The sequence below is a fragment of the Thermobia domestica genome, chromosome 16, assembly GCF_964235325.1.
Source record: "Thermobia domestica chromosome 16, izTheDome1.hap1.1, whole genome shotgun sequence".
Taxonomy (NCBI): domain Eukaryota; kingdom Metazoa; phylum Arthropoda; class Insecta; order Zygentoma; family Lepismatidae; genus Thermobia; species Thermobia domestica.
This window is the reverse complement of record NC_137469.1, coordinates 54,400,072-54,427,315: the sequence shown is the minus strand read 5'-3', so window position 1 is coordinate 54,427,315 and position 27,244 is coordinate 54,400,072. Positions and strand designations below refer to the sequence as shown.

General features: G+C 34.2%; 1 long non-coding RNA gene across 2 annotated transcripts in view; it reads right to left on the bottom strand.

Annotated features, from left to right (window-relative positions):
- Nucleotides 1-3,222: 3,222 nt before the first annotated feature.
- Nucleotides 3,223-27,244, bottom strand: part of LOC145673058 (uncharacterized) — a 290,475-nt gene continuing 266,453 nt past the window's right edge. For both annotated transcript variants that reach the window (XR_014128713.1, XR_014128712.1), the window contains one exon: nt 3,223-3,957. This is a non-coding gene — a long non-coding RNA (uncharacterized LOC145673058). The remainder of the gene's footprint in view (nt 3,958-27,244) is intronic.

Genomic DNA, 27,244 nt, shown 5'->3' with positions numbered 1-27,244 from the left:
CCCTGTAAAACAATGTAATTTTCTTTTTGTGAACATTTAGCAGAAGACAAAAATCTCAAAACTTTATGTGTAACGACCCTTTCCTCTATTGATGTTTCCTCCCTGACTTGCTACCTCCCAGGTTATATCTATTATTTCTTGTTAATGTTATTTTAAAATTTATATATATATATATATTTCCTATTGTGTTATTCTGCAAATGGTTCTAACAATTTTATTGTTTTAGAGTACAGTGTTCCTGTATTCATGTTCCCATATTTTTGGATCAAAAGATCCAATATATTTCAATAAAAAAAATTCTTGTAGGCCCTATAACCACTGGTTATCCTAATGAACCATTCCCTATATTTTTAATGGAAATTCAAATCGTTCCCACAATGCAACAAAAGTGACTCGGCGACACTACCGGCTAAAGTTTTAACTAACTGTATCGTCTGCTACTGGCAGTAGCTGAGTGTATCATTGGCTAATTCTATCAGACTTACGCGCTGTGAATGATTTAATTCGTTCTTGCTTTTGATAGTTCGTGGTACCCAACTCCTTTGAGTGGCGGCGCCACAGTCTCCACAGTTTCAGCGGGAAGAGCAGCTCAAACCTCTTATAATATATTATTACTTTATGTTTATAGCTGAAGAACTATATACGAACTATATACGAAAAATACGAAAACTGGACTTAAGGGTCGTTCAAAACTTTTGTAGCCTCTGATCCGAAATGTAATTATTGGTCAAGATCGCAATCTTTTGATGCATTTTTGAATCATTCCTAAAATTCTTGACCAAGATCGTAATCTTTTGATCCATTTTTTTGATCATTCTTAAAATTCTTGCTTTAATATATACATATTTCACCTTAAACTATATGTTTTTGAACTGGTCTAAATGTTGGATTGTTTTGAAATTGTAACTACCTACATTTCGAAATTCTGATCACTCTGTAAATTATTATCAATGGTTTCTAGTTTTGGATGAAGTACATGAGGATTAGTGAAAAATAGAATTAATGAAACCAAATGTTGCAAAATATTAAAGCAGTATGTTCCGACTTTTCAAAATATATGTGTTACTGCTAGGAGTTTATTTATCATTATTAGGGAAAAAGACGATCTGATTTTTTATATAGTATTTTCGGTGCAGGTGTATTTTATGGATCCATACATAAAATTCATTACAAATATACTTCTTTTTCAGTAGACATATTCTCTGTATCTTAAACAATAGTTTTTGGTGTGTGTACTTGCGTTCCTCTGTACAAATTTCATAATAATAAGAAAAATCTATAAAGAAACAAACAGGAAACTAAGGCAACGTTCGTCAAGTAACTTTCAGAGTACATTTTTTAATTTTTTTGGATATTTTATTATTTCTCAGGTTTACTATATTTTACACTTTTAAATACTTATCTACATTGTAATTTTCAACTATAAAAATTCTGTTGCGTAAATATTTGTGAGTAATTTCTTATTTTTCTCATAGAACATTACCAGTTACAGACTACTATAAATTATAATAATAAAAATCTGACATACATTTTACTAACTTCAACATAGTTTCTTGTGCTAAAATTAAAGAGCATGCCATAGATGTAGTTATACACAGTGTTGCCAGATCTGAAGATATACATATCGATTAATGTATCGATTAATTAGATTAATGTAAATACCTGGAAGTGGAATTGCGTCAGATGTCTGAGTTGGCAATGGTCAGGTGGCGACTGTTAGTGGGGGTATGTTAGAGCAAGCTCCATACTTCATTAGAAGCAGTAGAACTGAATTATGCGATGAATTAGGCAGACGATGGCAGAATAAAATGGGTGACCTTTCTGATTTCCAAGAAGATATGTTCGCTAAAAATCAGTTTTGTGAGCTCTGAAATACGCTTTTTTCACTCCTATTCCTCACTTTTTCAATTCATTTGCTAAAATCTTTATCTAGGAGCCATGAATTTAGGAAGATTTTGTTGTAACTCCACTTATTCATTATGTTAATATGGATAGTACACTAACACAATTAAATTTATGATATTCACGTTTACACAGCTCCGTACAAATATGAGATCTAGGCATTACCTGAGGCAGCAACACGGTCAGTGATACTATTGTTATACCACATTGACTTGATCCCTAGTCTTCCGTTGCAAGCGCTGCTATCGGCTGAAGGAACTCCACTCACTTTCTCTCGCTTAGCAACAGCTGAACCCTTATTGGCTCAACACGAGGGTATGTGAGGGTGTGAGCTTTAGTTCGCATTTTTGCCACGGCTCAAGACATTTTGGCAGCACAATACAATAGCTCAAACTCAACAAAAGTCTAGTGTCGTCAGAACTGGAAATTAATTAAAACAAAATTTAAACTAGTATCAAACACATTAGTTTTAGTAAAGCTATTGTTCATTATGAATAGAATACTCAACAATCAAAATTTTTATTATATTATTAAAAAAAATAAAAAATAATAATTTGTGATTTCATATATGAAAATACGCAAGTAGCACTTCTTAAGAGTTATAGCCTGCAGATTGTTAAATGTAGTCCAAGAAGTAGCGTGTCGCCCAATATGAAATTTTGGTAGCAAGCGCATTTAAAAATTGCCCAATCCGTTGCTTGTACCTCAATCCCAATCTGGCAACACTGGTTATACAGAATACACTATATTTCTACAACATAGAAACACCTTATTGGAAGGTGCCATCCTATTCCTAGTCATCAACACAATGGACACAAATGGACAACGAAAAAACAGGAAAAAGAAAAAACTCGATGACTATAGAGTGCTATATGTGATTGAAATCAGTGAAAGTGTGCGTGGGTTGTATTGATAGAAGCATGGCTTGCCAGATCAGGAAAGGGGGAGAAACTAAAGGGATGAATGAACGGAACTCGCTCAGGGATGTTGACCACACTCGTCCAAATAGTATATATCCATTTTCTTTGAGTCACTCTGCGAACGCTACAATACAGAAACACTCAACAATGGAAGAAAACAAAAGAAAGGTGCGAAACGAATCGAATGGCGGGAAAAACAGGAGGGAGAGCTTTGTAGATTGCGAAAAAAAAAGAAAACTCACAATTTTTTCCTCTTGAGTTCTGGTCCATCTATGTATTTTTTAAAATAAGGTAACAGCGGCCATCTTGGTCAAATACAGAAAAGAAAAAAAGAACAAAACATTTGCTGTATTTTGGGAGAATATAAGAAGAACTGACGAACGTTTTTCTTTTTTAAAAAAAAGTTTATTTTTTCGAATGATTTCCTCACTCGGGGAGTTCTTATGTCCTAGTGAATTGAAATCGAAAACGGAAGGACAATAAAATAATGTAAAGTAACCAATATAAAACAGGAAAGATGGTACAAGAAGAAGAAGAAAAACGAACTTGAACAAACTTGTATATAGTGCATATAAAGAAAGAAAGAAACAAACAAGGAGAAAAAGACCACTATACACACACAAAGAACGAGAAAAATACGAGAACAAGAATCGTGTGAAGGAGATAAAAGAAAAGAAAACGAGAGAATCGTGTAAATGAGACAGGAAAGAAAAAGAAAGTATAAAGAGAGGTAGGAAAGAAGTGGAAAAGACAAAAAATAAAATAACAACCCTGATTTTTTCTCTTTTTTCTTGGGGAACAAGAAAGGGTGGGAGAGGGGATTCTGAAAAGAATCAGATGCTTCTGCCCATTCTCTATCTTTTTTTCCGATATGTGGAAGCAGATAAACTGCAAAGCATGGAAAAACCATTACGGAATTGTTTTCTGTTGCCTTCTGAACTGATGCTTCAGGGTTCTGTACGTTACGTCTTCTTCTTCTTCTTCTCCCTCTTTTTTTATTGACAGAAGGTTCTTTTTTTTCTTTTCTGTCCTCTTTTCAGTCGTTTTATTTTATTAAACTCCACACTTAAAGTCTTTTGGAAAAAACAGCAACAATTTGAAGCGTAGTTGTTTATATTGTCGTAATGAAAACGGTCTGGAAAAGAGAAAACAGTAAAATAAATAAGTGATTTAAAAAAAGAAGAGTAAATAAAACATATATATATATAGGGCGAGACAAAAATACTCTTAACAACGTCTTATTTGATCATAATGTTTAAAAAGTTTATAAAACGGTTTCAAATTGATTGTTACTAAGTCAATACCTTATTACAGCACTACGGCTACATACAATGTGGACTTTTAGCTTAACTGTAAAATGGAACAACGTAAGCTTCTAAATGGAATCTAATAACAAGCTTTTCTATGTCATGAAATGTGACAATTAATCCTCACACTAACAACATGGGCGGAGGGGAGGGAGTACTTTGTGCTCACCACAGTATGTTTTTTTTGTTTTTTGTAATATCTCTTCTAATCGTTTCTTTAATCTTATAAAAAAAATACAATTTTATTTCTCAACATGTTTAGCTAAAGCGGATACCTTACAGTTGTGCAAATTGACCATTAGTGTGCTTCATAAATTTTCTATTTTAAGTTGATGAGTACAAAATTATCCCCTTCCCCCGTCGGTAGGAGATGTCACTGACATGGCACTATAGTAAGTAGCTGTATCCCGCCTATTCGGGGGTTAGTCCTTTCCCGTGTACTGTTCACTCACTGTAGATTTTTTGTGAGAGTTTCTTTTTCTTTTCTTTTTTGATAAGATACATTTAATCTTAACAAGTGGGTACAAAATTACCCACCCTTAGTAGTCCGTGTTACAAAAAAACCACATAGGTAGTGCAAGGGTTAATGATTTTTACTGCAAAAACAGAGCAAAATGATTCATGGAAACAAAAATAGGAAACGAAACGTACAAAAAAAATATATATGTAGTCAATTTATGATGGAAAAGAACCTGTGTAACAGAATGATCCAAATTATCGTGAGGAACATTTTAAAAGTTATTCCCTTCACTTGCCAACATACAACTATGACAATAATAATTTTCAAACTCTAATTACTACTATTACTACTACTATTAGTAATAATAATAATAATGGATCAACCTTAGAAGTTTCACTTTAATCTGATAGGTGTCAACTATTGGAGGATATCGTGATCCAATGGCACGATATGAAACTTCTAGAATTCGATAACTGAGGAGCTTATTTCAAAAAAAGTTTTTTTTTTTTTTTTTTTGTTAAATTGATCTTCAACGGTTTTTAAATTTATGGGATGAACCTGCGATCTGTATCCAGCGCATCATTCAGATATGAGCATGAATCTCCTTGTGATTCCTCACAATATCTGTACATGTACCTTTACAGACCCAAGTGAGAGACGCCTTGATAAAAAAAAAAAAAAGAAAGAAAAAAGAAAAACAGACAAGGGACACAATAATAGGGAGATTTTTCGACGATTTTTCTTTCAATATCTGGCACCATTTTCAAGATTTGAGCCTACTCCCGGTTGGAGTTTGTAATTCATGTATGATAAGTGTTTTCTTTCTTCTTGCCTGCAGTATGTAATAAGCAAATACATTGCACAAACAATTAATTATAATGTCAGTGATATATGGTGTTCATTGGGCAAAACACTTCAAACAATAAAGATTCATCTTAGACTAGAGAAATGGTTATCCTTCATTTCTCATTATCATTTGTCCATGTAACAAACGTTAGAGAGATATACTAACCCCATATATAAATGTGTGGTGTTGGAATGTATAACTTGTAGGATATGATGCTTTACTTCTTTTTTTTAAATTAACACTTCCAGTCTACCTCTAAAAAATCTAATAAAGAAATAATGGCCATTTTTAAAAAAAATATTCCATTAGAACTGAATAATCTATACAAAATTTGCAATCAATTAGTGAAAACGTCATCTTTCTATAGCTCATGGTTCCCGAGAACTCACTGTTGAAAGATTGGCCACGAACATATAAATTTTTGTTGACCACAAGCATTTGAATATATAGATGGGATGAACTGTGATGGATTACACGATAATATTTACGAAAGGTCTTTGGTAGAAATCACGATATAAAGTAGGCGATGGTCATAAAAAAAAGAATGTATCCACCTCTTACATTTACTTCTTTTTTTCCTAGAATTACTAGTATAGCTAAAGGTACTGTCAGCATAATCAAAGGAGGGATAAAACCACGCTGAGTTGATTTAGAAATGATTTGCAAATATCTGCTATTGCTGTTTTGCCGGTTTTACCATACCATATAATATTTAATTCTGTATTTTACATGCAACGGAAGTTTGATGCTGAAAATCGTAAAAGAGAACACAATTAAATAATTATTTTCCGATCTATATAAAATGAAATTAAATAAATAACATGAAAATTTGTGGTTATTATTATTCTTTCACAAAAAAAAGAATACACATATACAAACGATTACATTAGCACACACCCCACACACGCTACTTCGGATGGGTAAATGCACAATGTATCAATAAACTGAAAATTAAAACTGCAATATGGATATCTATGCACGTATCTTCCAGGTACTGGTTTTCCTTACTTATAAATAAATTCATACTCATATTTCAGCCGTCATCTCAAGCATATTCATACAGTATGCAGAGTTTATGCGGAAATATAGCAGTATTTGTATCGCATAATACAGCAAACGATCCACTGAAGTCTTACTGTATTATTTATAAGCATTCCTGTCTCTCGATCATGCCACTCTATCTCGTTTCCATTATTAATTGGTGCTATTGCTTGGTTCAATGATTGCTGGGTATAATCCAGAGCATTAATAACAATCAGAGGATCATACTCGATTGGGATAAAATTTCTGAATATAATCCAGAGCATTAATAACAATCAGAGGGTCATGCTTGATTGGGATAAAACTTCTGAATATAATCCAGAGCATTAATAACAATCAGAGGATCATACTCGATTGGGATAAAACTTCTTAATATAATCCAGAGCATTAATAACAATCAGAAGGTCATACTTGATTGGGATAAAACTTCTGAATATAATCCAGAGCATTAATAACAATCTGAGGGTCATACTTGATTGGGATAAAACTTCTGAATATAATCCAGAACATTAACAACAATCAGAGGGTCATACTTGATTGGGATAAAACTTCTGAATATAATCCAGAGTATTAATAACAATCAGAGGGTCATACTTGATTGGGATAAGACTTCTGAATATGATCCAGAGCATTAATAACAATCAGAGGGTCATACTTGATTGGGATAAAACTTCTGAATATAATCCAGAGCATTAATAACAATCAGAGGGTCATACTTGATTGGGATAAAACTTCTGAATATAATCCAGAGCATTAACAACAATCAGAGGGTTATACTTGATTGGGATAAAACTTCTGAATATAATCCAGAGCATTAAGAACAATCAGAGGATCATACTTGATTGGGATAACACTTCTGAATATAATCCAGAGCATTAACAACAATCAGAGGGTCATACTTGATTGGGATAAAACTTCTGAATATAATCCAGAGCATTAACAACAATCAGAGGGTCATACTTGATTGGGACAAAACTTCTGAATATAATCCAGAGCATTAACTACAATCAGAGGGTCATACTTGATTGTGACAAAACTTCTGAATATAATCCAGAGCATTAATAACAATCAGAGGATCATACTCGATTGGGATAAAACTTCTGAATATAATCCAGAGCATTAACAACAATCAGAGGGTCATACTTGATTGGGATAAAACTTCTGAATATAATCCAGAGCATTAACAACAATCAGAGGGTCATACTTGATTGGGATAAAACTTCTGAATATAATCCAGAGCATTAACAACAATCAGAGGGTCATACTTGATTGGGATAAAACTTCTGAATATAATCTAGAGCATTAACAACAATCAGAGGGTCATACTTGATTGGGATAAAACTTCTGAATATAATCCAGAGCATTAACAACAATCAGAGGGTTATACTTAATTGGGATAAAACTTCTGAATATAATCCAGAGCATTAAGAACAATCAGAGGATCATACTTGATTGGGATAACACTTCTGAATATAATCCAGAGCATTAAGAACAATCAGAGGGTCATACTTGATTGGGATAAAACTTCTGAATATAATCCAGAGCATTAACAACAATCAGAGGGTCATACTTGATTGGGATAAAACTTCTGAATATAATCCAGAGCATTAACAACAATCAGAGGGTCATACTTGATTGGGACAAAACTTCTGAATATAATCCAGAGCATTAATAACAATCAGAGGATCATACTTGATTTTGATTCTACCAAGCTCCAATTCTACGTAGGGCTAGTATTGAACTTTCCGATCATCGAAACTATCTACTGTCCAATAGGAGTAGCCAAGGGCTAGACATGATCAAGACGAGACGTATATACTCGAATCTAAGACGCACCCCCATTTCTAAACTTCAAAAATTGTGCCAATTTCTTGTATTAACTTCTAAGACGCATTCTAAATATTCAATGGAGCAACTCAGAATTTGACAGTAAAGATTAACTCATACGGGTTTATTTGTTTAAACTAAACATTGAAATGTCAAGATTAAAAAGAGAACAAAGACACTATCTTATTATCTTACAATTTGAACAGATAACAACTTGCTTAAGTAATTTCTCTGTCTGAACACAACTTTTACTATCTCTTTGTATGTGGTTTTGTATGCGATTGCAAGACGCACCTCCCCCATTTTATACCTGAAATTTTGCCAGAAAGAGTGCGTCTTAGACTTGAGTATATACGGTATTTACTAAGAATATCTTTAAATGTGATACAGTATCTACCAAATGGTTAAAATCATAATTACTCACCAATGATAAATAAATTCATACCTTAGGAATGAAAATCAAACACAATCTTTCATTTATTCTAGTGCAAGTTCTTTAATGCAACACTAACACAGTACAATAAACAAATCTAATTTGAGCCCCTAAACACACTTTTGGATCAAAAGATCCAATATATTTCAATCAAATATTTTCTTGCACGCCTTATATCTGGAGAACTACATACAATATAGCCAAACTCAAACTATCACTAAACTCAGTATGATGTGCTTATTCCGTAAAAAAAAAAAAAAAAAAAAAAAAAAACTCGATTTAGAGGCCGTTTAAAAATTTTGTAGTCCCTGACCCGCCCTACAAAAATGTTCTTGTAGGCCTTATATTTCGGAAAATACATATAGTGTAACCAAACTCAAACTATTAGTTAACTCAGAATGATGTGCTATTCCGTAGAAAATACGAAACTTAATTAAGGGTCCGTTCAAAATTTTTTGTGGTTTCTGATCCAAAACTACGTGTTGGCCAAGATCACCATCTTTTGATGCATTTTTTGATCATTCCTAAAATTCTTGTTTAGAAACGAAATACTTATCCATTTATCAAATTTATATAATTTTATCAATGGAATTATATTATTTTACACGAATGAATGATAAGTCAGGCTTAAAACAGAGAAGATTTGAGAATAGCAACACAAATAATAATGTAAAACTAATTGGTATTAAACAACTATTTGAAATCATGAACATATAATAAAGTGATGCTAGTTACGAAAAACAAACACAGAAAGCAATATGCTGCATAACGTTTCGACAATATAACAATTTCTTCACCAGGCACAAGCGCAATGAAATTAAATATTTAATTTATTTAATTCTTATTCTGATCCTAGATAAGCAACATATGCATCATACAAGGTTTGATCAAAAATATGCGGAACTTTCGTTATTATCCCCAAATGTTTATTTATCAATATTAATTTTGTATCTTGTAATGCACTCCATGTTCGATATAATACATTTGTGCCAGTGCTTTTTCCAATCTTGGAAATTCTTTCAGAATTTCAGAATTGTGGATATGGCTTTTAGCTCCCTCTGCGATATTGTCTTTGTTTCTAAATGTTGGTCAAACGTCATCCTTTCGTGGTTTTCTTCATCTTCAAAAATATGAAAAAAGTTGCATTATTTAATGCAAATCTATGTTCTATTTTTACTAGTAAAAATATCCTGAGCACACAACAATATGTGTAGCCTTATTGACACCATACCATAAAGTAAGCATTGAACCAGTGTCAAAATATGCTACGGACAATTGTACCAACACATATACAAAAAAAAAAAAAAATTGACAAGCGCAGCCACGAAATTCTACGAGTCCACATATTTTTGATGAAACCTCGTATATATAATATTCAGTGTAGTTTCAGATAGATAATTACCTCAATTTTGCTTTACTATTTTTATTGTAGACTTTCTCTTTCCTAAAACATTCAATTCTAAAAACTTTAACTTTTCCTAGCATTTTTTTTAAAGTAATGTTTTCGAAACTTGTTCATTGCCTTAACTTTTCTAATAATTAGCACGCGTGCTGAAACTCATTAGGAAATGGAAAAGTCTAGGAGACCTTCAGCACACACACACACACAACACACACACACACACACACACACACACACACACACACACACAGAGAGAGAGAGAGAGAGAGAGAGAGAGAGAGAGAGAGAGAGAGAGAGAGAGAATGTAATATCGTAACTGTACGTAGTTTGTTTACATCTCATAACAAACTTTTTAACTATCTGTGAGATAGAAATATTTTCCAGAATTTTCATCAATACAGAAGTACAAAAGAAATAAGTCTTCCTTGCTCAACAGTTTGCCCATATTTACAGCATAGATGAAAGAAAGAAAAGTCGCCCAAGTTTCCATAAACTGACAGTAGAATAAACAAATGTAATGTTAAGATTCAGTTTCTAAACAAGTTAAGAAAGAAATGAAATACAAGTCTATTTTCTAAAAACTATATTTTTTAAATCTTGTGATGTTATTTTGCATTTTGTATTTATTTCAGCAGCGAGGCTATATGAGACGTGGGCCTATAACTTAACGTGGGATCCGAACTACATGAGCTCCCGCCGGGAACCGAATCCGGATCTCCTATACCAAAGGTATATACGCTAACCACTTAAACTACGAGAAACTCTATTTTTATTTTATCTACGGAATTATACGTGTATGTAGGCCTATATGTGTATATGCATTATTTGCATTCTTTTGAATTACGTAATCCTATTTGAATCGAGGTAATTTGAAAAGAAAGTATGCATTTTCTTTTTTCTTTTTTTTTTCTTATTGCAACTTCTACTTACTTTTGCTTTGTTTCAATCTATGTACATTTTACTCTCCACATATGAAATCATTTTTACACTTTACTGTATGCAAGCCTATTGTAATTGGAGCTTAAGGCCTGTAATAAGTGCAAATAAATAAATAAATATTATGATGAATATCATATAAATATATGATGAAAAATTCTCTCATAACAGTGTAGGCTCAAGCATAACATACACAATGTATCGAAATTTCTGTATCTTTACGATTGTAAGAAAGTTATAGATAAATATATATATAGTGAATCCACAAATATCCTTGCATCAAAATTTCCAAATCCTATCATACATGGGTTTGTAAATTAGTTACTTGATCTTCCACTTCTCCACTTGTTAGAGGTCACTTAAAAAAGAAAATTTAAGCTGCAATTTACCAAATTTTGAATGATAATAATGGTTACATATACATGGTCTTTAAGTAAGATGGTTGACAATGTCTTTGGGAGTTGAAGACTAAAATTCTTCAATACGAGGGGCAGTCAAAGTTTTAATCATCACTTCGAAAAAATCAAGCTGTGACCACAAAACTTGGTGATAGTGTTAGGTTTTCTCTACATATTCACCTTTCAGTGCGGCACAATTTTCCCAACGATGGATGACTTGGCGGTAGCCTAGATTGTAGAAGTCTTCATTTTGACTGTTCAGGAAACATTCCATTTCGAAAACCATCTTGTCACCATTCCCGAAATGCCTGCCAAGCAATGGTTTCTTCATCCGCGGAACACTCGGTCACTGGGTGACTTGTCTACAGGTTCCAGGAAAATTTGATAGCTCAAAGAAGTAGCATGTGCGACTGTGTCTTGTGCATAATGAGCTGAGACGTCGTGAAGCGAAAAGACTCTCTTGGACAACTTCCCTGGACATTTCCTCTTGACAGCCTCCTGTAACCTCGCAGGAGATTTCGGTAGTATGCTCCTGTGATGCTTTGCCCTCACGAGCATAAACTGTTAGCATTATATCACGCCAACCTCAGAAAACACTCAGCATCACCTGCCCGACGATGGTTGGTTCTTCGTCCTTTTTGGCGATGGTGAGTCAACCATTTCCACTGCTCTCGGAGCCACAGTGGTACACCCAGCACTCGTCCATGGTGATAAGGTGTTTAAAGAATTTTTCTTGATTGGCCTTACACAGCTGCAACGTCCACTACTGCATCGGATCGGTGGACTTTTTGAATGGGTGAAGCAGTAGGCAGCAGCAGGAATCCAGGGGCGGAGACCTTAGTGATGTCCAGTACAAGATGTTGAACACTGATTCATGACTTATTTTAATTTTTTCTACTATCGCCCCGATTGTGATAAGATGGTATGCGAATACAAGAGTTACAACTTCTCTTGGGATTTCCGGTTCTTCAAAGAGATATGGTCTGCCACTTCGCTCTTTGTCATTTAGACTTGTCAGACCACACTGGAAAGGTTGCACTGTGACATACTGCACTGCACCACCTAATCACTGTGACACATGATGTTGCATTGTTGTCATACACTTCCATAAACTCAGCATGAATTGTTGTAGTGTTATTTCCCTTGAAATGCAGAAAACCAATAACCACAGAATATTCCACTTTATCAATGAGCTGCATCATTGTGTTTTGGCTCCTCTTGCGGCGTTTGGCGGTACTGTAGCGCTGAGATCTCAATGTATGCCAGGACTAAAGACGTGTACCTGCAAATAAACAAAAAATAGTTAATTAACATTATATTTCCAAGGTGATAATTAAAACTTTATGACTGCCCTCGAATAAATTAGCTTTCTTTCTTTGAAGACTGTTTATATAGGGAGAATGATCAAATTTCGCAGGCTGTTAAAGGGTATTATGTAGATTAAGATAGTTGTAAATCAAGATGATTGTTAGTATGGCCTCGAAGGACGATTGTGGCCGAAAATATCCATATATGTAAGCACTAGTAGGAATTTACAAAAGACTGCTGTGCATGTCTTTACTTTCTTCACGATTAAACGGTTTCTGTTCAAGTCTATATATATAAGGAATATGATACTTTTAGAATCTCTGCACGATGCTTATGGAGTATAAATTCCAATCGTGAAATTGAACTTTCAGGTATCTACATAGTTGTGCTATTCTCCACGAGATTTGCTTCAGACGATGCCCTTGCTGGATAAGAGGGTGAACGGAAAGTTTGCAACACATGCCTTCACTAGTTCTAATTTGCGAATTGCAAAGACCAATGGAAGGATGCGAATCCATATGAAAATGGCATGCTTTGATTTTTCGTTCAAACTCGTGCGGAAAGAACATCATCTGCACTCCAAGCGATGCAGTTAGTCCTGTTCTGCTGTGTGCAGTACTTCAGTAGAGAGTGAGCAGTAGAAAGAGAAGTGTCTGTTGCAGTTCGCTCGTCCGCTATAACAACTGAAAATGAACGCTGCCATAGAAAAAACAGCAAAATGTGAAGTGCACGGTAATACGATTTCTAAGAGCGAAACAACTTTCCTCAGTGGATTCATCGATAATTGTATGGTGTTTACAAGTCAAACATGTTGAGTGAAGATCGTACGTGAATGGTGTCGCATGTTTAAAGATGGACTAACTGATGTGCACGAAGCAGCAAGAAGTGGGCGTGCATGTGAAGTCAGCAATGAACTTGTGCAGGCAATAAACTGGCTGCACCTCTTCACCCACATAAAACAGTGGCTTGCGTCGCACTGTTTCGACAACGACAATGCGATTCACAATGCTGTTAGCGGATGGCTTCATTCACAGGATGAAGAGTTTTTGCAGAGGGAATTTCAAACCTTGTAAAACGTTACAAGTGCCTCAATTTTAATGATGAATACGTTGAAAATGTAATGTTGTACATTTCTAATGTTTATAATAAAAGTTCTGTACATTTCTAATGTGTATAATAAAAGTTATGTATCTTCGAGTGTGTGTCATTGATAACAAGACGGCGTTTTTTTTGAATTGCCCTCGTACTTCTGTATTCCACTTCAAAATGTAATATAACGTATATAAGGGGTGTTTTAAAAACACCGACAACGTTTAGGAGGTGATTCCTGAGACCAAACTAAGACGAAAAGTACAGACCAACTTGCGTGCACAAAGGCGTCCTTTCGGAGTTATAGGCTGCCGAAAACATGAAAAAATGAACTTTAAAGGCCCATAGCTCCAAAACTATGGGACCTACTGCAGTCGGGTCAAGACTTCACTTAGGATCTAGCATGTGGTCTATCCAAATATCTGAGTTTCAGAATCCTGTGGTACTCCCGCAACAATTTTTGTAGAGGTAGTTGTTGAGTACTTCATATTATATGCCTGTAGCCAAACTCCTTCTATAAAAATTGTTGCGTGAGTACTTTGGGATTCTGAAACATGTATTTTTGGATAGCGCACGTACTAGTTCCTAAGCGAAGTCTTGACCCGACTACGGTACGTCCCATAGTTTTGGAGCTTTGGAAATTTAAAGTTCAGCTTTTCATGTTATCGGTAGCCTACAACTATGAAAGGAAGCATTTGTGCACCCAGGTTGGTCTATACTTCTTATCTTGTCTAGATGTTAGGAATCACTTCCCAAACGTTGTCGGTGTTGTTTGGAAACACCCTGTATAAGTAATTTCTTTAGATGCTCAATTATGCTTTAGGGGTTGAAATTAGCCAAGAATAAGAGTATAGTTTGTTCTATCTTTAAAAAAGTGTTCCATAATTATTTCATAAATATTCTCCAATTTTCATTAAACATAATGTTCAGTATGTTTGAAACTTAAATATTTATCCCATTACTTAGAATTGAAATCAGTTCGAGGTAAGGGATTAATTCACCTTGTAAAACATTAACGATGGATTTCCTCTTTTTTAAAAAAAAGTCTATCCAATTTTCATGGAAAAACGTATCATACCGCTGTTGTAAGAAGGACGTACTGTATGCATAAACGCCATCTTTGATATTTTAGATAAGTGGTTTGCAATCTTTTTTAATGGACGGTACACTTTACTGAAGATCCAGGACATCATGACCAAGGGCGCCCATGTTGTGATTTCCAAGGGGGGGGGCAAGTACAAGCGACGTTTCAAGTATAGTTTCAAATTTTGCTGTAACTAATGTAAAAATTCTATTGGGTTCTCGATATTCCGAAGTACAATTTCCTCTTAGGGGGGGCAAGCGCCCCACCTTGCCCCCCTGATGGGCGCCCTTGATCGTGACACATTTGTTTGGTATTTTTACTATAAGTTTATTGAATTAATCTGCCCGACACCGGAAGACAGACATGGCTGCTTGAAGTCCGAAGTCCTGTCATCTCTGAATGCCAGGTATGTTAAGCTCTGTTAATAAACGGAATTTAGGAAGTCCGATTTCCTTTGAAGATGTAACAGCACATAAAATACAAGTAGGAAATTTGATTTGCCAATTTCTATAAGAGTTAACTTTTCCTTACTCTTTTATTTTATTCCATTAATAATTTGTATATTATTATTTTATAGTTTAATATGTTAAATTTTGTATGTATATGCTTCAATATATTAGATACACCCAATATATTAAATTTTTTTCTTTCTTTAAATAAATAAATAATATATTGCCAGCAAAATAATAGTAATAATATCTATTATAATAGTGAAACTTATTAAATTTTATAATTACTATATAGCACTGAGCAATATTACTGCCGTTGGAGGTGTCAACTTCCAGGTCTACCTCGATTGTAACTAATTGTTATTAAATTCATCTTGATTTTTAAATTCTAAAATTTTATGATACTCTTTAGGTTATTGCGTGACAAACCAGCGTGTCGCGACACATCGGTTGTGAACCACTGTTTTAGACAGAGACATATTGGTTGAGGTAGAATTTACATATAGTTTTTTTTTTTTTTTTTTTTTTTTACATGTTTCAATTTTCACAACTTCGATACTTCACTCATGGAGACTTTTCAAGTATCAGTTTCTAGCTTCCAAACACGGTTTCGCTCCCACGCACGTTAAGAAAGTGAATAACAAGTTAATAAGATTGATGAGCTCGATGCTTTGTGATATCCAGCTTGATGTCTTAGACGCTCGATGATGCCAGACCAGTTCTTTTTTTTTAAACTAAAGAAAAGCATTTTTTACAACTCTACAATATTGGTGTTTAACGAAAAAAAACATTTGTCGAAAGATTAAGCACATATCAATTGAAAGATGATATTGTAGGGAAGAAAATGTAATTGTATAAGTTCATGCGAAGTCTTTGAGAAAATTTAAATAATAATAATAATAATAATAATAATAATAATAATAATAATAATAATAATAATAATAATAATAATAATAATAATAATAATAATAATAATAATAATAATAATAAAACATTCTAAACTTCTCACGATTACCCGCTTAGATGTGTTAAAATAAAGAAATAAAAACATAGTAATATATTCCGTTAGCCAGTTACTTTTTATTTTCGATCATTTTTATATATCTTTCCCTCCTTCATATCGTGGGGCTGAATTCGGATATAAACGGCATCGAAAGTGTCACTGTTCACCTCAGCGACCCCGAAAACTATGAATTCGATAGTAATATCGGTCATTTTCGACCATTATATATATATATATATATATATATGTATGTATGTGTGTGTGTCCAGGGTGCTAATGAACTATGGCGACAACTTGTAAGAGGCAATTCCTTACATCAAAATAAGAGAAAAGTTCATATAGACCTGTGGAGAAAAGGGCATAGTTTCAGAGCTAGGGCTGTCCAAAATCGAGAGAAAGCCAACCCGAATTCGAGAGACTGTGCATGGTGGTCTTTATCAGCGTATAGGAAGTCACGCATACACAATCCAAAAAATGCATACTTCATTAATATTGAATAAGTGTATAGAGTATTCTCTGTAGGGTGAAATTCCCAGACATGCGATCAACCGAATTTTGAGACATGCTTTGATTTTATGATTGGTCCAAAGTAGGCAAATGATAAACCTTGATAGCAGTAAACACGAAATCATTTGGCGCAATAGCGGAAGTGTTAAGGATCGTCAGCACCACGGTCTCTCGTACTCGGGAAAACGCATGCTGCAATGTCTTCTTTCATGCTTATAAGTGAAGAAAACGTGAATTATACCATGACAAAATACATCGCATCACACGTTATTCCGCACACACACACACACACACACACACACACACACACACAAAACATGGAGCTGCCGATTCTTAATACTTCCGACCTCCCTCCGAACCATTGGTTCTCCATTGTTGTCAAGGCTTACCTCCGGGCTGCTTTGGACCCTCCTTGAAATCAGAATATATCTGAAAATTCTATTCAGAGCATATCTGAGAATTAAACTCTGTAGGGAATACCCTCTACACTTATTGAAAATTAATGAAATATACACTTTTCGTCATAGGTCCATATGAAATTTTTCTCTTATTTTGATGTGAGGAATCGTCTCTTACAGTTTTTCGGTATAGTGCATTAACACCCTATATATATTAAAAATGATGGTTTGCGAGAACTTTGTTATTGAGGTGAAACTAATATTAAAATATACAAATAAGCTAATTACGACAGTACATGGTTTAGTTAACGAGATACAGCCTAAAATTTTCGTGAACTCTTAAAACTTTAATTTCTGCTTAATTAAAACATTGCCTCAATATAAGACATATATTAGTCAATAGATCATGCCTATCGTGAACAGAATAACATATTTGAGGCTAAATTATCATGAGTAGTTTTCGAGAAAAAAGCGAATTTTTGTGACATTAAGAAAGATGCTATTCCTTGCCATAATAACTGATAATTTTTTTTTAATTTTTAATAAAAGAATGTTTTTATTTTATGACTATATATGGTAAAGAATGGAGACAATCTATATCGAGCGGAAAACGAATGACAGATTCTTAGAAATGGTGGGGGAGGAAACGAACCATTTATATTGGCTATGAAGGAATTGTATCATGAGGGACGTGTTAGAGGGTATGGTGGCAGGAAAGAGAGGAAGGGAGCGAAGGAGACTATAATTGATGGACGATATCAAAACAGAACTAGTTGAGAATGCTCCAATAACATTGTCAGAGCGAAATTAAAAAGAATTTTTCTTATTAACTTCTACAGGTTTTATACCAATTGTTCTATTTACTTTATTATTATACTCATTAAAGCAATTCTTGTATAGCTATCCACTTATAATTTCCTTAAGTACTGAATTGTTTCCACATGTTTTGTTTAAAGTTCTGTTAAAATGTTACAGATATGTTGTTTTACGAAGATACATGCTCAAAATTGAAAACTTCGCAAAATATCATCTCTCTATGACTTACAGTTCCCGAGATATGGCTTCTTAAATCTCCCGAAATCCGAACGTTTTAGGCCAATATCTGAGGAACGGTCGCTAGTTGTCTAGTGATCACCGGTTGCTTTTGGTACCAAACTATTCACCATCCTCTTAGGTGTTGATCAACACCAATAAAATCTTTCTCTGATTCCCAGTTCCCGAGATATGGCTTCTTAAATCTTTCGAAATCGGACAATTTTGGACAATATTTCGAGAGCAGTAAGAGTGATACGAAAAATTCCATCACTTTCTCAGATAACTTTTGGTTCTGTATTGAATGGGGGGCTCAAAATTGAAAAATTGGCAAATAACAGACAAATACACACAGACAGACATACATAGAGAATTCAGTAAGGAACGTTTTAAGTTAGTTGAAAATTGTATGTGAAGACGAAGGGATTAAAGGAAGACCGTGGAGTAGGAAAGCTTCTCAGCAAGTGACTTGTCACTAAAAGCAAAATACCTATAATGATGGCCCATAAATAACACTGTTGACTAGCCGAATGTATCTATCATTGTTTATTATTTCTAATAGTGACGTACATACTCTGTAGGCACATACTATTAAAAAAGAATACTCAGCTATACCCACCGGATAGGATCAAACTCGGGCAACCTAGTTCTTACATAGATGCATTATCAATTCTTTCTGTTTTCGTCGCAAATAGATAACAGGATAAAAAAGTTACGCCAAGATTTTTATTAATGTTAATGGAAGAAGATTGAGAGGTACATGCAGCATTCGTATCCCATCAATATTTTATACCAATAATAGAGTAAACTGCGATTTTACGATAAAATAGGCAACCATCCTTACATTAAAAAAAATAAAATGTCTGCTAGCTATATGAACAGTTGTGGGTGTTCCTGTATTCTGTTTAGAGCTTGATGACTTGCAGGGGAAAAAGAATTTTCTGCCCACTCATTCAGAAAACCAACAGGAAGCAAATCGTTATTTTGTATTGCATACCTTCGTTTGTACGGTTGGTCAATTTTAATAATCCAAGCGTACATGTAGTTTTCTTCCCATCTTTTTTCTCTTTTTCTAATAAGCCTTTAACAAAATGTTCATTCAGCTATAACTTAAACCTTATGTATGCTTCATTTATTCGAGGTTACTTTGAGTTTAGCTTCCCCTAGCGATAATGGAATGAATATTTTACGGAGTAATTTTCTGATTTTCAGAAAATGAGTAGATTGTGAAGTAAATACTGTAATAGATTATATTACACATACATTTAAATGTAACAACATCAGGGGTTCTTATTCTCTGAGACTTGAGAACCGTTTCTTTTCTTGTTTTTAGGCATGATACGTACCTCACCTTTAAATTTTGGTATCTATGTAGTAGTAGTAATTGCGGCAAAGATCGTAACGTTACAATAATTAAATTAGCTATCTTTAATTATGTTTTAAGCATACGACATACTGTACAATAGATATCTGAATTTAAGTTCGTCAGAAAATCATACCTCTTTTGTTTCAGACAATTCTTTCCATATATACTTCAAAATTTGCTACTTTCTTTTCGCATTAAATCAAGGCTATTTCCACGTTTGTATTTCAGGGAGCCAGTATTGCAAATAGTTGTTCACAAAGTCATGTGTTACAAAATAGAATTACCTAGGTGTAATTCAATGCCTTTTCACTTTATTTCTACTAAGAAAATACCGTATTACCTTTATCTAAAACTGATGATCATCGTGATGGAGTTAGAGTAATCTATAAATCATTCAGATTGAAACACTCCACGATAGTCACTCGGCGAGCATTATCATGATGTAGATTGTTTATGATGTTTAATTGACAGTGTCGTTAGTCCTGGGGTGTTATACAGGGACGAAAATAGAACAGGGTCAAGATGGGATCCCGATCCTGGCAAAATAACATACGAAAATTAACATGATATACGTCAGTGCTTTCATCAATCTACAATAAAAAATATTAAAAATGTGTATTTTACAAATGAGAGTCAGTTTTATATATGTCAGAAGACACATCACATATCCTTCGTTTCAGTGTGGTGTATGATATAGACCGACTCCCCAAGTACACGCTTGCAGATATCCAAGCACACAACATGTAGGTATAATCATTTCATCGTCTACAGTGTTAGCAATTTGCCAACGAAGAAGTGTTTTGAGCCTTTAATAAATCCAGTATTTAATCTTAATTTTAGGGACTTATTTTTGTAGTGTGTATGTTTAGTTTGATTTATTATCAAGAGTAATATAACATAAAAAAACAAATGATTCCTTTCTAAAGTGATCCTCCTTTAGTTTCAATGAAATAATATCTAACATAATCGTTACTGTGCTTAACGAATTCTAAATTATTTCTGTATAGGGTGCCAGAAAGTTCTTTTACACCCAAAATAAATCCGTGTAATGATGTAAGGTGTTGTGATATTTGAGATTTGCACCTCTTATCCTGATCATTGATATGGGAAGAGTGCTTCTTACGTGATTTGCCACGTGACGGTCACGTAACTTTTCTGTAGGGTATGATCAAATCACACGTCAGGAAGAAACGGTACGTGGACAATGATGCTGCGGACAAATGTGTTTGAAGCTTTCCAGCTTGTGACGCCATAGCTGCTAAAGTGGATGAGTAGAAGGACATAGAGGCGTATCTAGCTTTGCAGAAATAATGAAAGTATACATACGGACCTTTTAGTTATATAACTGTAAGCATTATTAAATATTATTAATGTAGAGAAGAGATAAGTGCAGGTGTGAAGGAACTTTCTGGCATGTTGTACTTTATGTGTAATGGAAGACGATGTACGGATGCTAAAACAAGCAATGAACTCCGAATCTAATATAATGGCTACAGCTAAAGATCTGCTGTGGATCACTTTTTCTGTTTAAACAACCAGTATTTACCTATGCTTTCATTTAAATATCACGTTAAGAACAACTACTTGTATAATAAACGCCATAGGAGCATGAACAGGATGCAAACGTAACGAGTAACAATATTGCAATAAGACAGCCGTCACACGTTTCTAAACTTCAATATTACAAATGGATACTAAATTTGTCAAATTGGCGTGAACTTCACACACGTAAAATATTCACCAACAGTTCAGGACAGAAAAAATCTAGAATTATTTACATAAGAGCAATACGTGGCTAATCTGGCAAAATTTTGGACTTTAAATTTCTGTTTGTTTTTCACTTTCACCCACAGATGACAAATTACATGACATTGTTTTGGCTCTACTATTGGAGAACATATGAAATGCTGATTTTCAAATTTGTGTAGTGTATGAAGGATGTAGCGCACATATGTTAATAATTTCTGCAATATAAAACAACATTTAATGATAATGAGATTTATTGAAAACAAAATTACCTGATCGGTATGCAACCTGGACAGCAACTAAGTCGTTTGGGTTGCTTTCATTACAGACAAAATTGTTCAGTCTATTTGTTGTGAAATCTGCAATTCAACGAACACTGTTCTGATCAATTTAAACTCGCGGAAAGTTTTAAACTAAAATGATAAACACACAGATCAATCCAAGTGCTAACAATGCTCAAGAATATATTTTAAACACATAGTCGCTTTGTCGTAAAATGGTGACATAGAAAATCGATTTCATTATTTTTTTTATTGTATATTATCTTGCATTTAGCAACCACCAGAGATCGAACATGGGGCTACGTGCGTAGCCATCTGGACGAAGAAGAGGTGCACTTTTATTTCATGAAGCTCAGTCCACAGGCAGGGGTAAAAGTGGATTTGAAAAGGTAGGGGGACGGTAGGAAGCGGCATAACGTCACGCCGTCCTTCTGCCTATCTTTATCCATTGTAAGTTGTTTAGGAACTTGGGAGACGCCGTACATATTTTTGGAAGTGGAGGATGGAGTCCCCCTGCGTTCCCCCTCACTTTTACCCCTGTCCACAGGGGAATCAAGTCCACTCTCTGGTTATTTGGGACAAATTTTATCGTTAAGAGCTCTATCTGAAGCTCGTTTCAGAGCTAAAAAGATACATGTAAAGTATCGTCAACAACTCTTATAACGTGAAAAAAACAGTGTTAAATGCCCATATATTTAAGAGTACCGTACATACTTTATATATCCTTTTTATATTCTTAATTTTGGCACTTGGACTTGATTGCCTTCTCATATGTTGATAGAAAGTTTACAAAGTAACTTTCACTACCGTGTTACATTTTTAAAGATAGTCACTTGATTAATTTCGCTTAACTAATATTTTTAAATACGAATAGATAAAAAAGATGGGTTACGCACACTAAAATTTCTTGCTCCTATTTCTCAAACTAAAGTATGCCACGCTGCAATTATTGAAGTACTTATTTATGAAATGTGAACAAAATTATAATAGACATTTTCCTGAAACTTCTTCCGAAGAAACCTTGGTAAAATATCTTTTCTCAGCTCTTCAGAAAGAAAAAGATTATGTTATATTCCAGCTTTAAGAATGAAATATTTATTCACAAAGTATCAAGGAAATCATTAGAGCCACTTAAAAAGAAAATTATCGGAACAAAACACCCATAAACACCCATCAAGCAAATTGAGCTATGCTATATTTTATGGTTGTTAATGAAATGCTTATTTATTAAATATAAATGTAATAGTTAGAGAAGGTTTGGATAAAAATTATCCTGGTGAACATAACCAAAACAGTGTTTGAAAACTTGGCCTCGATACATTGAACCTATGGCCTATAGGACTTTGTATGTAGGAAGACCATAGAGACGGAATACAAAAATCACATTTTACTCACATACATGTTTTCGAAACGTGCAAATCTGTCTATACTTTGAGTTTATTTATTTATTTATTTATTTAATGATTACACACCTCTTTATCGGTCGGTCTGTCCGTCGGTCGAAGGTAGAAGGAGTCATCCAAATCGTTAAATTACCAGTTATGATTTTTTCCAAGGGAAGCGACATGTTATATTGTAAAAACTTTCAATTGAATATTTATTTGTGAAATTTTAACCGAATCATCTGAGCCACAATTAAGAATTTTTATTCCATTTTTTTAAACATTAACATTTCTCATATGGATAATATGTACGTACATATATTTGTAAGCTACTTTTATTTTACTACATCAAAGATTTTCTATTGTCTTTTGTTGGGTTGGTGAAAAAAAAAGCAAGTTGTTGACGCCGTATTGCAGGGTTGGTGGACAAGGCCAGGTTTTTGACGCCATTTATTTATGTCGTTTAAACAATTAAAGATTTGTTTGATTGTGTTCGCTTAGAATATAGATGCCGTTGTTTATAGCGAAATTTTGATATTAGTTACAAGTTAATTATGGGAAAACTAAAAGGTCAAAATTGTTACCAGACTAGAAGAAACTTATGGCACTTTGTAAGATAGGAAGTAATTACTCTTCCTGGAATAACAAAAGTATGGAGATTATATGTATTAGTTTGTTGTGTTCATAATCCTGATAACTATTAATACAATTGCATATAAGGAATATCTCATTCGTTAGACAGAACTAGTATACTAGAAGATACTGATTCAGAAACAGTTTTCTTAGAGTCAAAGAGTAATGTATAATTAACCCAGACAGCAGTAGCTTAAGAGCTTGTATTTGAACCTTAATACCTTTGTGTACAGTATTTTCAGTATCTACGACAATATTGCAATGTTTTCTCCAACTAATACTGAAGATTTTACAGGCAATTAACATTTTATTGTCCTGAAAGTTTGTTAGAGTTTTACACACCTAGGCAAAATCTGTGAGTAACATATTCAAGTTTTTGCGTCAAGCTGTAAATGTACGTGTTAATATATTTCTCGCGATTTCCTGGGCCATAACAACTCGGAAATATCAATAAGAAACATAATAGTAGCTTTATTGTATTACGAAGCTCTCTAAACTAAACCATTGTTTCTATCTCTTTCACAAATAACTCAAAATTAATTTCATATTTCACTTAGAGTGCATCAGCATTCAGGTTTCACGGGAATGCGTGCAAACAATGCCATCTTGTACGTAATTTAAGAAATAGAAAAACTAGCTATAATCTACAGATGTGTAATGCTAATTCCATAGACTTTTTAGTAGTACCTGAGAGCATGAAATGCGTAAGTCACAAATCCTTGTTTCTCAGAAAACAACAAAAACACTTACTTAACGGGGAGATCAGAACTGATGGAATGTGATGGCAGCCGTTACACCAATATGATTCTACATGCATTCTTTAAAAGTGGATATCTAGCTGAACGTGCTGAACGGTTTGTATCTCCCAAGAAGTTCGCCATCGATCTTGATGGTGGGAACATTTGTGATCACTGTGGCGTGTCACTTTTCATTCGGTGTTCATGATGCAAGTTAATGGTTTGTTTTGAACATTTCGTGAATATCGACGATGTGCTTTTTGTGAAGTGTAATATATACATCCCATAGAAGGTTGATCTCTGCCCCTCGGACACGTATTTTCTGTCGCTCTCCCGATGCACATGGTGAGTCATTAGCAGATAATATTTTTCCAGTCATCATTGTTCACACTACACTTTCAAATGAGCCTTATAAGTCATTGCACTTTCGACCTCGCACTCTAGGGGTTCCTTGTCAGATTAGTTGGCGAGAGCTGAGGATAGTGAAGTTGAGTTCGAGTGAGTTCCAATTGTAAAGCGGATGTCTCTGGGGTAGATGTTAGTTTCAAATCAATGGCGACTCTTAGAGGAAGTCACATTGATAACGAGAAGCAGAGTCATAGCATACAACAGGTGAAGAAGTTTGATTTGTTTTTTGGTAAACCAACTTAACAAGTTCAAGCTTTTACAAAGCGTAAGTTTAAATATAATATTTTACTTCAAACTAAATGAAGTATTCTTTAAGACCGAGTAGAAAGTCATTTAGTTTGTCATCCTGAACATTATTCTAACCCGCTAATTTTATTAACACTGCGGGTGGTCTATCAAGCAAGGATGATATCCATAATTACTTCCATATGAATATATGGTGAATCGAATTTTGATTGACCATTGCTTGAAATCAACTGGATGGATTACCTCTATCAATGATCTAGATTCGTATCTTTTGATCTCTATATCCTGGCCACATTTCAAGTAATCCATCAAACTGTTCTTGAAATATTGTCTCCCGGGTGGACATTCGCCACACGGACAGACGAAGTAAACGTATATAAAAAAGTGTTTGTAAAAGCTAACTCCTTTAAAATGTAAATTATCGCTCCAAGTTAAGGGAAGAGAACCTACCTAATGAACTAAATATTACGTATAACTTTATGAAGCAGTATAACGACTTTTCGCTTAGTTTGTAGCAATAAGATTTAAATTTTTACCGATGTGACCTTCTTTAAGAGCCGCCATTGCCTTGATACAAAACCGAAAAGTGATTTGAATTCAACTTTAAATCGTGGGTCCTGTCTTCCATAGGCTTGGTGTCGAAAGAAATAACCAACTGATCAATCATAACATTTATAGCTTATAATTTATTCTTAAACATTAAAAAAAACATAGGCTTGTATGACTATATTTGTATTAAAAGCTTCCAAAATAGTTCTCAACAACGAAAGCTCTAAAAAAATCACTAACTTCGTTAATGAAATGTTCTGCACATTACGGAAGGCACGGGAAAGTAGTGTGAGAGACAGTGAATCAAAATAGGAAGTAGATTCCACACTAGTAGTCACTTCAGTCTTCAGCGCTAATCCTACCTCCTTCCTTTTCATACCCACCACCCAAAAAACCCCCTTCTGCTAATACCAACCCCTGAGAGAAAGAGAAAGATCCAACGCAAAGCGTCTACCAATATATCACAGTGGCCAAACTCTGTCTTTGTCGTAGTCTGTCACTTGTCATGTGGCGGTTTTATGGGTAGGCCTCTCTCTGTCGGCAGAGTCCTCAAGTTCCTGAAAGCTTTCGGGGTTTTTGGAGATGGCTTTAGATAGATGGAGAGGAGGAGGACAGGGGATATAGAAGGAAGTCACGGTGTGACAGTATGTGTGCGTGTGTGTGTGGTGGGGAGATACTTTGCGAGAGAACGCTAAGAGAATAGAGTGGGTTTCAAGCAAAGGAATAATTAAATTCCGAGATACACTCTAATCTTATATATATATATATATATATATATATATGCTTCTCATGGTAGTCAGATTCGAATAAGTATAGTAGTTTAGGCTTTTCCCTTACGGTAAGGTGAGAGTGAGGAATTCAAATCGATCCAATGTACTCCAGAGACAAGAGCGAGTTCACACAATATATGGCCACTGATAATCTAAACTATGAGTTCCTCTTCTCTGTCTTTCTTTTTTTCTAACATTTTTCTAGTTCATAATTATTTTAGTACTCTCTCACATCCAGTGGTGTAAATATATATATATATATATATATATATATATATATATATATATATATATATATATATATATATATATATATAAGAAAAATCGTTAGAGATGTTTTCGGGAAAATTAATATTTCTCTTTTTTCACTCTTTAGCAAATTACCCTTATTTTTAGAGTTAGGAAGAAACTTCGACAAAAAAAAACCTCTGGAGAATCTCACAGAGGATTTAAATTTAAAATTTGGTTCTGATGCATTAAACGGTGTATACATCAGGAAGAACGGACGGAACAGTATACAAACGTATCAATTTTTCAATATGTAGGGACTATAGATAGGCGAATTCGTTGAAATCTTGATCGCCATACTTCCTTCTCTTGTATGGTCACTCGCTAGTTAAGTAAAAGGTAAAGGAACAATTTAAACTAACAATTCAAGGACATGGATAACATTAATCTTACTCGGATCTTGAGACACAGTATAGAAACCTATCGCAAGCTTTAGTTTTCGCAATAACGAACTTCTGTATTTCTTAAGTTCATGAGTTCATGAACTCATAAAGC